Source organism: Idiotropiscis lumnitzeri, chromosome 4 (assembly GCF_059441095.1).
Source record: "Idiotropiscis lumnitzeri isolate Australia: NSW breed Sydney's pygmy pipehorse chromosome 4, RoL_Ilum_1.0, whole genome shotgun sequence".
NCBI classification, from domain to species: Eukaryota; Metazoa; Chordata; class Actinopteri; order Syngnathiformes; family Syngnathidae; genus Idiotropiscis; species Idiotropiscis lumnitzeri.
In genome coordinates, this window is record NC_142394.1 from 7,377,462 (window position 1) to 7,390,855 (window position 13,394).

Here is a 13,394-nt window from a genome sequence, read left to right on the forward strand (position 1 = left end):
ATGGGATTCTATCCCTATATTCTCGGGAGGGGTAATCCCGTTACGGCGGACCGCACAGGTTTGCATACAGTGCTTGCCTGATGGGAAGTCCAAAAACACTCCGGGATTTATTTGGTCGTTTAGAAGCATAAATGCAGACAAACCCAATCACAGGAAACTCTACATTCGTGCACTGCAAATATTTTGAATGTTAATATTTTTCATCATTAAAAATGTGAATTTGAGAAAATTGTCGTATTTGCTGAGCTAAATGAAGTTCTTAAAAACCTTCTGGAGGGTTGTTATCTGGCTAACATGTCAACACTCAACACTTTTACTGTAATTGATAAATACAATTATCAACACAAGAGAATTCAGATATTTGTTTTTGAAATACATTGTACACGAATGAAGGTAATTGCGGAAAACCTGTGCAAAAACTGAGAAGTATGTGGAGACAAAACTCGAAACAGTTTTTTCACCATTTTAGTTTTCCAGATTTTCTGGGGGTATGGCTAAAACGGTGTCAAGTGACTCGCTTGAGCGCCTTCGTACACATACAGTATCCGGTGAAACTGTTACTTAATTATTACCCTGCCTATTCTGACCATGGCAGCGTGCAGTTAGCAAGCAAGTTATATCCAGGTACACTACGAAAATGCATCTTCACTGGATACATCAAATTACAGAACAGCCCGGTGTCATTGTTTAAACTCCCAAGCGAGGAGATGATGGCTGCGGACAAGCCTGTTAACTTGAGAGTTATAGCTAGTGGCGAGTGCCTGTCGTTGTGGCGTGTAAAGCTCTGCGACTACCCAGTGGGATATATTCCAGTAACGCTCTAGCTTTAAGCAGATATTTTCTGGTCTAAGCATGTAGTTGTAAGAAAGATGCAATCATTGTTCTACGGGGCGTGGTTTCGCATTTTCAGCGGACACGCCCACAACAGTTGGCAAACAACAATTTTAAAGCCTCATTTTTTTAATTGTTTACATTTGTCTTGGTTGTTGACAATACCCCTCTCTGTGATGTGTGGAATTTAGAAATTTGGGTTTATTTTCACTTTACAGGGAGTTTTGAGCTGTAGTAACTTCTTTTGTGAAAAATTGTCTGCTCGTTGATTCTAATTGCATGTTTATGTGATAGATTTAGCGCGACTTAGAATTCATATTTTGATAATCTATAGCTATTTTCACACAGATGTAAATAGTTTGTTTGCACTAAAAGGATCTCATTCCCCCAATTCTTTGTCCTAAAATTTGAAAGTAGTTTTAGTTCCGTTATGATGAAAACATGCACGACTGTTAGCGAGTTAGATGCAGATAAAATAAAGTAAATTGAAAAGACCTTTGAATTAAAGATGACAAACTGAAAAACCGACATCCTGCGTTTTCCCTTTATTGTGATTAAGTGTGGCTTTACTGCAAATATTATACACAAAATCTCTTCACAAACAATTCGGTTTCCAAACAAAATTTTCAAAGAAAAATTTCTTACGTTCTCAAACTATTTTTGGTTTTTGAAAAGCAGTGATAGAGCAAATGCCCCACAGTGGACAATTAATGGGCATTCATACACGGACGCTGTGCTTCTCAAATAGTGAGGCGGGCCCCCCTGGATGCTGAGGGGGGCGCGTGAACCCCTGTGAAACATGATTTTCTTTCCGCTGTACTACAATAAAGTGTAATTGCCCTTCCACTCCACTAGTTGGCAGTGGCGCTCTCATTGTCCATTGTGCATCGTGATTATTAACTCTAGGGTATACGTTTGTTTTGCAACAATAATGCTATTTATAGTTGCGGCGGAGAGTTAATCGGGGTGTGGGCACAATTTTTTTTCTTCTTGCTTGGGGGGGCATGAGAAAATAAGTGAGAAGAATTGCACTAAAGTACAATAACAAGTAGTAGTAATAATACTAATATAAATATTTTAATACGGTTGTGGGATGGGCCGACCATTTTTGGCTAGCAGTATCCAAGTTAAACGTAGACAAAACAGTAAATCCACTGTGTAGTTTTATGTACCTATATTAGCAACGTCACTTAGCAAATGTGATTCAGAGCAAGGTTCCAACGTAGTCTACCTTCTGGACCACTTAAATACATTGTGATGAAAAGTGTCACTTGTGTGACTCTCCACTTCATCTCTACTGCATCATCCTCAGCTGACATTGAAAGCAAGGCTCTTACGTTGTCTGTTGTGCATATTTGGCATCACTGTGAAAAAGCCTAAACCCAGTAGTTTTGATAAAAAATATTTTTCTCCCGCCTTCTCGTCTTTGCTCCACTGCGATAACTGTCATTTTCCTCACAACTCGCCAGCTATTTTGTTTTTCAACCCTATTGCTGAATAAAATCTGTAAATGTGTAGTAAAACGATGCAATAGTCCATTGCATGAGAAGAGAGAGCTACACTAGAAACAATCATGATAGACAAAGCATTTTGATGTGTTTTAGTACTTGGATGGACTCCAATAATAATTGTTCCAAAGGAGAAGTCACGTCAAAAATATTCTTTATAAAAATATGTTCTATACGGCCCCCACTAGTCTAAGCAGAGTATTCTGATGGATATTGCGTCTGTGGATGATGAATTATGCAGCAAAATCACCCATTTTTATGCATTTCAGGGGGCAGCCATTTTGCCACTTGCTGTCGACTGAAAATGGCATCACAGTGCCTAAGGGCTCAGCTTGCGAATGTCACATGACCAAACCAAGAAAACAGGTGAGCCGTGATTGGCATTTACCTGAGCCCCGAGCAACTCTGATGTCATTTACAGTCGACAGCAAGTTGCAACATGGCCGCCCCCTGAGATCGATTAAAAACGGGTGGATATTGCTACTTAATTCATATTCTACAAACGGATGTGACAACGGAATGCTTTCTGCCATTTTTCGTGAGATTTCTGTGCTATCATGTGGCACAGGTGTGTTTTGCACTCCTCACAGAAAAATAAACAACTGGCAGGCGGTTGTCGCACTGTTGAAATTGCTTTTATGGCACATCTAGTCGTCCCCTATGCTAATCTTGACTCAAAATGCTTCACTTTGCTATTATTACTTATCCCTAAACAGCCGCACACTCAGTCACTGGCCATTCCACTATAACAATGGAGAAAGTTCCCAACATTATTGTCCACTTTTTGAAGCCTTTAAAATATCATGATTTCCTCAATTCTTAACATTTTTACAAAATGTAAATATTTGGCTAGTTTAAAAAAAAATTACTTCCTCAATTCTTAACATTTTTAAAAAATGTAAACATTTGTCTATTTGGAAAAAACTATTTAAATTTTCTATTCAGGACCTTACAATATTAAGCAGAACGCCTTGTTTAAACGAGTGGAGCTATTGTAAAGGATTTTTTTTTTGAGGGGGTTGACTTCCCCTTTAAGTGTCACTTAGTCACCTTCGAACATGCACGCTCTCTGGGTGGAGCAACTCGTAAATGAGGGCGTTCCCTGTCAAATCTCGCCGTGACTGCAGTCTCCTAAAGACCTCGTGCGCGCTCCAGACGCTATCGAAAGTAAAAAGTCCAGCGCCCCCGTGAGGGTGAACTCTCATATTGCACGTTTTTAGTCATTTCAGTTGCGGCTGAGTGGATAAATACAGTTACTCGTTACCTGTTAAAAATGTAGTTGGTGAAGTAATCAAAATTCAATAATATTAAAGTAATGTAACTTGAATGTTTCTTTACTTTTGAATTACTTCAATCCATGTATGGTGACAAGAACACTGGAGACAAAAAAAATTTCTCGAGTCTTTTCTGTCTTATAGCTGTTAATTATGTATGGCATTGGAATGCTGGAGGACGCCTGAGCACCCATGATTGCAATCCAAAGCACACGGAATGTGAGGGAGACACACTAACCAGTTGTGCACCATGCTGTAGAGCTTGATGGATAGACAGACAGACAGACAGGTAGAATAGTAAAGCTGTGGGTGGTTTGTGACGGAAATTAGTGAAGTATTTATTTACAAGTTACTGGCATAGGTCTAGCATACTAGCCTTTGGTGCTCCTCCAACAAAAACCTATATGTTGGATGATTCAGCTATATTCTGACCAGTTATCCACGCATGTAACTTCACAAAATCTTGTTTGGCCGACAAGTTTGAGAGCGGCGGGGACTCGACTGTGTGGTTTGTCTTCCAACATTGAAAATGTAATTCTGCAAAATAATCCACATTTTTATTCATCTAGATTATTCTTCCTGTAATGGTAAAGGAACACAGGTACAGTTTATTTTTGTATCACGAATACTTAACGTCGGTACATGTACACTCGATGATGTCGCTATGTGTCCTGACGGACAATGGTGCTGACAACTGTGCAGCTCTGCATACAAACAATTACAGTTATTTAGTGCATGTATTAATTGCAAAATTCAAACATTTCAACAATGAAATATATTTAAACATGTTTGGTGAAATAATTAAAAATCCTACTATTCTTTTCAAACATTTTCTGACTGGTGTCAGATGGGACAAGGCTAGGTCCTGATATTAATGATGGCCCTGATCGACCCACTCAGTTGAGACACTTGTAATGTGCAAAGACTCAAGAGAAAAACCCTGTAAGTGAAGCAGCTAAATGGAATTAGGCCATCATTCATTTCATTATTTACACCGATGTCTCTTTCTTACAGTGACATATCCTCTTGACACCGCAATATAAGCCAATAGGAGGTGATATATAGGAGACAACCAACAATCTACCTGTACATAACAATCAGTTGCAAAAGTCCACACCAACAAGGGTAATTCTTTTTAAGTGTGATTTATTTTCCCTTCCCCCTGCATACTGTACATTCAGCATTAGAATTTGTGCCTTTTTCAGTGCTTGGATGGGAAAGTTTACATCACCATTCACTTTCAAACTCAATTACAGTTTTTCTCCATTGGTTTGGCAAATTTCTTGAAACCGAAATGACATGTTTAATGAAAAGATAATTAGGCCAAACCGTCTTAAAGTGGTGCGTAACAAGCCAGCTCATTAGCAAAAGCTCGTAACGCTCCCAAAACTGTTCATACATGCTTCAAACTAGATCCCTTTCTCGTATACAGTCATTACCACCAGAAATGTAAAAATCGTTCTCAATTTATTTGGTTCATTTGCATTAACTTTGTGCTTTTGCCAAAAAATAACCCGGATGGTTCAACAGGACACCACAAATCACCTGTAAAAACTGATGTCTTTATCAAAAAACAGTTTAGCCATGTGTCAAAACGACTCTTAAAGTCAGTGTCCCCCGTTGCATTGTCTCATTGGCGTTGCGTAAGCACGGCAAGTCAAAATGCATCGATCTTTTGTCACTATGGCAGAGGTCTAGCTAACAGAATGCATTCCACCATCCATCAATCCACTACCTGATCCACCCATCCACACGAGGCTTAATAGAATGGAATGATGCATAAAACAAAAAAAAATTCCCAAAGAAAAACAAAAAGCAGAGATGAGCATGTTTTTGTTGTGTTTTCATGCTGCACGACTTTGGCTCAGATGGTAGAGAAGAATACCCAATGAACAAAGATTTGACTCTTCAAATCTTGGCTGTTTTGTTTTGCTGCTGCTGATATGCTCTTATTGGTTTACTGGTGACACCAGCAAGACCAGCACAACAACGAAACCATGCTGGTCTATGCTGTTTTTTTAGTTTTTTTTTTTTTTTTGCAGGGTTCACAGTCAGAGCAGCCTCTTAAGTTTGACATCACACACACTGCACTCATACATATGCCAAAGATATTGTAACCATATTTATTCACTCACAGAGTAACTTTCATAATTTACCGTAGAGCAGGTGTGGGCAAACTACAGCGCGGGGGCCACATGTGGCCTGTTAAACGTTTTAATCCGGCCCGCCGAATTTGACAAAAATTAAATAGATAAACCTTGCTAATGTTTTTTTTTCTAAATACTGTGGTTTTTCAAAGACATATATTGTTGTAATGCTTTTGTTCACTGTAATTTAAAATTAAATGTATTTTTTTTTTTACCAGAACAACAGTAAAAAAGGTTTCACAACTACAGGAACACTTTCACTGGTTGCTGTTGTCACCATCCACATCCTCCTGGCCATACCCGTACTGCTTTGTTTAGCCATAGATTTTCATCCATATTTTCCCTTGTGATGTCGAAAATGTCTCAATCCATCCACGACACTGATCCCCTATTATGTCCTTGCATTCAGCATCAATTGCATGGCACACGGAACACTGCTCCGGAGACCAAAAAATAAATAAAAAATATACGTATCCTCAATCCGATTGAAGATAGGAGAGTATGGTGGTACTAGCTCCATTCCACGAACACTTATCAAATGTTCCAAGAAATTCACATGTGGTGTTCATGGTATTATGTTCTTGACTAATTTTGACAATAGAAACAGACAATTGTGCAGACGATGACTTAGAACAGTGCTTCTCAAATAGTGGGGCGGGGCCCCCTGGGTGGGTGCGGTGAGATGCTGAGGGGGCACGTGTGACTCTGGGAAACGTGTCTTTTTTTCCTGCCACACTACAATAGTGTAATTGCACACCCACTCCAGTAGTTGGCAGTGGCGCTCTCATTGCCCATTTGATTAAAAAAATCATCACAAATTGTTTTATTCATTTTTGTATTTTAGGTTAAAGTGTTTTATATATTGTGCTCATGTGTTAATGTTGCTGGTCAATTTGAATTTGAATTTGTTATTATTTATTGTTTTTGTTTAATTTTATTTTCAGCAGCAAATGGTGCAATAAGTCTGGCAAAAAATGTTTACAGCTTAAATAAGGATATTATTAATTTTTGAAAAACTTATCTTTTCTTTTACAGTCTAAAAATCAATGTTAATAAGGTTACTCTTGTCAGTTGAGCTATATCTCTTTATTTTTGTTTTCTTTGTGTTACCAAGGATAGGATGTTATGCAGAGGTGTACCTATAACGATTTTATAGAGAAATGCTATTATTTAGGGTTGCGACGAAGAGTGGATCGTGCGATGGAGGCCCAAAATGTTTTTCTTCTAGCTAGGGGGGCGTAACAGAAAATAATTGAGAAGCACTGACTTAGACAATGAAATCATGCTGACATGTTTTGGAGATAAATAGTGGGAAGCATTAAAAACCAATACGTTTAGATCAGAAATATATATTCATTTGGAAAATCGTGGTCCCATCGTGCGAATCGTAGGCTACTTGCACTGAGTCGTACAAAGACATTTGCAATTTGATGAAAGAGAGAAAAGACATCCAGTTGTGAACAATTGCAAGATGTTTGGGGATTTGTCCATGTTATTTTGAGTATGTCTTTTGTGTTTAAAGAAATGGAGCAAACCAATGGAGAAAAACTGTAATATGTGTACCTTCAGGTTCCCAAATATTGTTTGGCCAAGACTTTTAAAAGCAGTATTTAGTTTTTCTGAGATTCTGGATTTTTTTCTTTAGTTGTTTCATTTATCAATGCAGTTTGTCCCATGGATGTAAAAACGCAAGCCATCCGCGTTCAAATGGCCGTTTTTTTGTGATACCATTATTGTGACTTACAATCTGTACAGCTCAACTGAAGTGGAAAAAAATAAGATGTTTTCGAGAGGAGAAGTAAAAACAAACAACTGAAATAATGTGATTGTTAAGGGTGCACACCCTTCAATTTCTATATAAAGAAATAACACTTTTCTATATTCTAAAGTAGTCCACATTCAACTTATAGAACGGTGTAAAGTTGCTGTCCCCTCAAATGAACTCAACACACAACCATGGATGTACATATAAACAGCTTGCAACAGAAGTCAGTGCATCACTAAATTCAATTGTCCAAAGTGAGCCCAATTAGTCATTTCCCTGCCCTGCGTCATATACCTTGATAGTGTCGCATCTTATTGTTGGCATGTGTGAATAGAAGCACTGGATACATACTGGAATAAGTAAGATCTTGTCTTAGTTTACTCACCAATTTACCCAATGTTAAACCAGGGCCTGTATCGTTAAACATTTTATGTGAATGGCAATGGCTGGATAACAGCGGCCATTTAAAGCGAATTTAATTTCTCTGCCTGACATTATGGGTTGCTGATAATGACAGATAAAATGAGATATGTTATTTGTAGCAAATAAATAATAAGCTAAGGACCAGTTGAGTGAAATATTATATTTTTAGTTGTGAAGCACTGATGCTCATCTCTTACTCTATTAAAGAATGGTGGCTTCTGAACACATGACCAAGGCAGTTGCTGTTCTGATTGGGTGAATAACGCTTGAGAGCTGGCCAATGCCTTGAATGTATAAATGTTGCAAACACATTTTGATTTATTTATTTTTTTTACTGTAGAGTGGGGAATATATGCATTTACCTGGGTTTTGCATTTACAAATGGTTTTACAGATGTCTGTATTGTTCCCAGCCGTGTTTCTTAGATGCCAGCACATGGCACGGAAGGTCAGGACATCTTGGCAATCTGTTAAAGTGGCTTAACCCCGCTGAGCAAATCGGGGCCGCTGTTTGTTGAGCGCTGGCTCAGATTTACATCACATGGGTGGAGACTTAACTAGTAGCGAGTGAGAGTGCACCGTGAACATACAATATGTTGTAACACAGTGTTTAGCCATTCCTTTCTACGCGCAGTTGACACCACTGCCGGTTCTAGACCATTTTACCTGTTGTGGTGAGGGGGTGGGAAGGTGGGATTTATTACCCCCCACATGCGCACGAATGCGCATGCACACACATGCACAAACACATTTTTACTTCAGATTTCACTTCCTGCATTCCCTGCCAGGTTTTATCCATATACTAATTGGATGGAAATTGCAGGCAAGCAGCTGCTCTTATACTCCATTTTTAAGTACTTACAGCCTCAATTCTTTAATGTATGTAAAAATAATAATAAAGACAATTAAGATGATAAATTAAAAAATGCAACTTGTACCAGCATTCCTCACATGTTTATAAATCATAAATGATGCCACATAAATTGATGGATGGAATTACCGTGGCCTTGACATTTTTATCTGTAAATGTATAGTGCATTTTAAAATGGAACCAACAACTACTGCATACACTATGCATACTTGCGCTTTGAATACTATTAATGTATCTATAAATACGAGAGAAACACTTATATAACGCTTCTCATGTTTAAAGCTAATAGAAAATAGAAAATAGTGAAATCGGACGAGTAAAATTAGGAAAAAGAACTGTGCTAACGCAAACTAAAATAGCAACTTGTGTTGGTTTTTAGTTTGTTTTTATGTAGCCTTTATTTATCCCAAAACATTTTGCTTTGCCTCATGTATAATATAAAAAAACTAAATTGCAATGAAATGGTGTGTTGACGAACTCATAAAGTCAAAACCGCCTATGGCTGACACGCACATGGCCACTCAGGTGGTGCAGGTAAACTGGATGTCACTGTTTCAGAGATTCTCATGGTAACTAATGGTAACACAAAAGCCAGCTGCTTTGCAGGCCGAATGTGGTTTCGGCTCATGGACTGAAGATGTGTAACTGGAATGTCTCTGAGTAGAGCGCAAACCTAAGCAAAGGTCAAATTCTTAAGTGAGGAAAATAAATTGCATTTGTTGGTTTGGTAGCTAGTTGGCTACGACTGATTCTTCCTTATAGATTTTGGTCTGGGTTGTGTATGTAAGAAAGTTTCATGAAGATGGGCAGTTATTGTCTCAAATGAAATCCATTTTTACCATCCAATTCAAACTTCAGTATCTGCTTTATTTTAAATCTATTTGAGAGTGTTCTTGATTTGGAGGCTGTTTATTGCTTATTGTTTGTTGGATTCCCATTAGCGCTTGCCGTATACAATAGTTGTATATTTGGGGTCCATTAAAGTGAAAAACTAGACAATACAAAGTTTAATACAAACAATAAAATAAAATAATAATACAAATACAAATAAATCACGGTAATGATCAATTGAAATGAGAAACAACCCACCAAACAAAAAACAAACAAATCAATGTCACACTCATTTCCCCCAGCACGCTCAGCAAGGTCTTGAGAAGCTGAATAACGATCCTGCTCATTTGAAATCAGATGTGTTGTAGCAGGGAGAGAGGAAAAACAGGCAGGACAGCGGCTCTCGGGGAACAGGAGTGAAAACCCCTGCTATACAATGTTAGTTAAAAGAATGTGCAAGTCCATTCAGTCAGACGAAGCACTGCAAGAAGACGTCTTCGGTGAAGGTGTCAGCCTAGTTGGTCAATGCAGAAATCTCCAGAGCGGCGCCTCCAAGGAGGTAGTCAACCTCCAATCCCGTCCCGGATATATCCACTACTAGGTCTGAAAAGGTCTTTGTTTTTGTTTGGGGGCGCAGGAGGGTTGTTTTTTTTTCTTTAAATGATTCCTGTAAAAAAGATGAGGAAAGAGGACTACAATCTTTTTTTCCATTTTCAAGGTGTGACAGGACTAGTTCTTGGATTGCGTCTTTTGTATCATATACACGGAATGTCTCCTTGATATATAGCAAGGCTATTTCCCATTTTAATTGCTTGATTATCATTGTGCTCTTAGTTTCAAATCCAAATTAATGCTCAGTAATATAGTTTGTTTTGTCCATTGAACTGTTTTTCATGACAGAGATAAACACAGTTGAGGATCACTGTTAAACGTATGTCTACAATAGACCGGAGCACCATGGATTTTGTTAGATTAATTTTCAGCACCAATTTATTCCTGTCTACCCAGAATGAGACTACCTCAAGCTCAGCATTCAATATGTAATTTAATATGCAGTATGCAGGAGTTGTACTTTACAATGTGGAATCAGCAGCATACATAACCAACCTGGATTTATCGAATACTAGTGGCAAGTAATTTGGAAAAAGAGAAAATAAAGGAGGACCTGACATGCTCTCCTGAAGTACCCCACACTGCAATACAGTACTATCAGGGTAACTTCCATTAAATAAACTCTCTGCCTTCTCCCTGACAGATAACTTCATCCAAGACAGAACAGTCAAATCAAAGCATCATGAAGCAATAGTATGTGTGTCAATTACATCAAAAGCAAAACTGAAGTCCAACATCACCAACCACTCAAGCCTGTCATTTGTGCAAGTGCAGTGTAGAATGTCCGCATTTACTGTATATGCTTGTAGGTAACTTCACGTAAACAGATAATTGCTTGAAAGATCATTTCTAGAAACATCTAGCGGTTTACTTAAGACTGGGAGGACCATTGAAGGTGGATCTTTTGTCCTTCTGCAGCTACTTTAGTTTAACTACTTTCCAACTACTCGTGCAATCGCCTTACTCTACACATTTGTTACATAGATGAGCTAATGGCTTAGATATATAGTTGGCTTTGATTCTGAGCGGTTTACAGTTTAGGTTATCAATAGCAGAAGGTTTATTGTCATAAGACTCTCATTAATAATATTATTAGACACTGTGTTAATTTGACATCCCACAATTTATCCCCAGTTTTTGTAAAGTAACTATTAAAGTAATTTGCAATGTCATAAGGTTTAGTCATAAACACACCTTTGGTCTCAATTGAAGGATGCATGCATATTTGAATTCCTTCTCATTATGTTATTCATTGTTCTCCACAGTCTTAATCTGTAAGGCTATCATTTGGATTTGAGAACTGGAGTGTATTGTGGGTATACGAACTTCTATTTTCTATAGCGCTTGTCCTCATATAGCTTGCAGGTGAGCTGGGGTCTACCCCAGCTGAGTTAGGGCAGTGCATCCTGGACTGGTTGCCAACTACTCACACAAACATGGCCTTTTCATTTGACATATTAATGAACAAGGATCAAATCTCACAGATGCTAATATTCAACTCTATGCTGACGACACAATTATCTTTTGCTTTGGACCTACCCCTGCAAAAGCGCTTGAATCTCTGCGGAAACTTTTTGATGTGGTGCAGCTCACACTTGTGCCGCTGAAACTTGTCCTCAATGCTGACAAGATCAAATTAATGTTGTTGCTGAATGCCAAGAAGGTTCCTGTAGATATCTCGAAGGTCGCCACTCTTCACAGTGATCCTTATAGAGCTGGTACATGAGCACAGGAACCATAGGGTTTTACCTGATGATTTTTTAACATTCAAACCCCACATTTAAAATATTGTGATGAAACTAAAACTGAAATTGGGTTTCCTTTTCCGAAATAAGCTTAGTTTCTCTTTCAAGGTAAAAAAAAAAAAAAAACAAGAACGGACTGCAACATTTTTAACAGTTTAAGACTATGGACACCAATTGTACATAAACCCTTAAGCTCAATGTCTTAACATAATTAACACTGTAACTTTTATGAGGTTCATCGCAAACTGCAGAGCTTTAACGCATTGTGCACTGTATAACTCCAAACTAGGTGCCCAATTTCAGAAGAAGAGGAGGATAAATGAGCGAAGGAAAGGTGGGGTTGAATGAGAGTTCAATTTACATATCGTTCAGTGTTTGCTATGTATTATTTTCTTCTTACGTTCTCATTGTAACACACCTTGTTGAAGCTACTGCTTCTCTTGCAATAAAGCAAAAGCCCCAGAAAAGCCAAAACACACGCGAACAGTCAACCCTTTGATTCTTGTTGGACTGAGGTCTCGTGAGGTAGGCTAACTCCGATATTCAAGTCCACCTGTTTTTTTTTTTGAGACTTCTGAGGTGGATTTTTTTCTGACAATATTGAAAATTTTACAACCTCAAGGGGCACTCGATTTTACGGGTTCTGTTGTATGATGTACTGTTAAATGGCTCAGAACAAAACTGCAGAATGTAGCATGAGCGTAATACGGTTAATTAGAGGACATTGATGATTGTGTTATTTTCCTTGAATATATAAAGTGAAGTGTTTTCCACTCCAATATTCCAAGCTACATTAACGTTGGTCTTTATTACATGACACCTCTCTGACTTTTCCTTTCTCATCTCAATTACTGTCACCTCTGTAGTATCCACCAGATAAATGAGTGGCCAAATGTCCAAGGAAAACACTATGATGCATTATGGCATCAGGGCATTAGTAGCTCATATTGTCAACCAAATTGTGTGTCCAAGGAATAGCTCAAGCTTGCCTTGAATTTTGATCCAGCTCATATATGAATCTGTCTTGTTTAATAACGCCGGGTTGCTGTGTTTGAGCCTGCTTTAATGTGCAAGGTCTGGCTATACCTCTCAAGGTGCGCTATTGCATTCCACATGATGAACAGTTGCAGTTGGTGGGTTTTTTTCCCCCCATGAGCTTCCATCACTGAAAGTCCTTGATTACACTAAGGGGCTTTGTTCAAAATGGATAAGAGTCCTCCAACTGGGAGACCACACTTCACAAACACAGCATGAGCAAAACTAATGATGGCATTATCTCAAGGAAGGATGGGCTAAATTGCCACCTCTTTTGATTGCAAGCCAGCAATGCCATTTTTACTTGACTGCTTCACAACACAACTGATCACCAATCAATTCCACACGACTGA